Source organism: Neopelma chrysocephalum, unplaced genomic scaffold (assembly GCF_003984885.1).
Source record: "Neopelma chrysocephalum unplaced genomic scaffold, ASM398488v2 Primary Assembly neopelma1_76309, whole genome shotgun sequence".
NCBI classification, from domain to species: Eukaryota; Metazoa; Chordata; class Aves; order Passeriformes; family Pipridae; genus Neopelma; species Neopelma chrysocephalum.
The window spans coordinates 2605-4226 of NW_020909771.1; the positions used below are offsets into that span (position 1 = coordinate 2605).

Consider the following 1622-nt stretch of genomic DNA (forward strand, 5'->3'; position numbering starts at 1 on the left):
CACTCCCAATTCCTATTTATCTGTTGTTGTAGGGCAGAACTGAATCCTCCAGAACATCAGCAGAGCCCCCTGCTCGTTGGAGCTTTCTGAGCCAGCACTCAATGGAGCTCCTAAAATGGACCAACCACAGATTTTTGTGAGAGAGATAAGTTGATTTGAGGGGTTTACATGAGGACTGGAATAGAGTTTTTTCTGAGACATCCACCATAACTTGTTACTGCCTTTTTCTCCTCAGACAGGTGCCAGTATGCAAGGGAAACATATGTCCAACAGCAGCTCCTTCACCCATTTTCTCCTCCTGGCATTCACAGACAGGCGGGAGCTGCAGCTCCTGCACTTCTGGCTCTTCCTGGGCATCTCTCTGGCTGCCCTCCTGGCCAACAGCCTCATCCTCAGCGCCGTAGCCTGCGACCACCACCTGCACACCCCCATGGGCTTCTTCCTGCTCAACCTCTCCCTCACAGACCTGGGCTGCATCTGCACCACTGTCCCCAAAGCCATGCACAATTCCCTCTGGGGCACCACAACCATCTCCTACATGGGATGTGTTGCACAGGTTTTTCTCCTCATATTCTTATTTGCAGCAGAGTATTTCCTTCTCACCATCATGTGCTACGACCGCTACGTTGCCATCTGCAAACCCCTGCACTACGGGACCCTCCTGGGCAGCAGAGCTTGTGCCCACATGGCAGCAGCTGCCTGGGCCACTGGGTTTGTCTATTCTCTGCTGCACACAGCCAATACATTTTCCCTGCCCCTGTGCCAGGGCAATGCCCTGGGCCAGTTCTTCTGTGAAATCCCACACATCCTCAAGCTCTCCTGCTCACACTCAGGCTACCGCAGGGAGTTTGGGCTTCTTATGGTTAGTGCCTGTTTACTGTTCAGTTGCTTTGTTTTCATTGTTTTCTCCTATGTGCAGATCTTCAGGGCTGTGCTGAGGATCCCCTCTGAGCAGGGACGGCACAAAGCCTTTTCCATGTGTCTCCCTCACCTGGCCGTGGTCTCCCTGTTTATCAGCACCTTATTCTTTGCCTACCTGAAGCCCCCCTCCATCTCCTCCCCATCCCTGGACCTGGTGGTGTCAGTTCTGTACTCGGTGGTGTCTCCAGCACTGAACCCCTTCATCTACAGCCTGAGGAACCAGGAGCTCAAGGATGCCCTGAGGAAACTGATAACTGGGTGTTTTTCAGCAGCAATAAACTCTCCTTCTTCTGCATGTTATGTGCCTCATTAAAGGCCAATCCTGTTATGGACTTCATTAAAGGTTCACCATATCTTCTCTATTTTTTGCTCCTGGGAGAGGTGTTATTTTTGTGAGAATTTGTTCACACAAAAAAATCTTTATATCTATATTTATAGATATAAAGTTATATTTATATTCTTTTATATATATATATTTATATACATAAACACCATTTTCAATTCAGTGTTTGCCTTTCTAGCCTGTCCCAGAGGCTGCACAAATTGGGAATTGTGTGCTTAAACCAAATAAAGAACTCTGCACTGACTTGTTTGCCTGACATCTTTCCTCTCTGACTTCTCTGCAGCTGCAGGCTCAGTGCCTCTGTGCAGAGCTGGGCCAGAAAAGAGTCCCAGCAGAGCAGCACTGCCAGGGAGCAGCA

The 1622-nt window shown here is 49.2% G+C and overlaps 1 pseudogene; it reads left to right on the top strand.

Moving 5' to 3' along the window:
- Window positions 1-262: 262 nt before the first annotated feature.
- Window positions 263-1194, top strand: LOC113979356 (annotated as a pseudogene).
- Window positions 1195-1622: the final 428 nt, after the last annotated feature.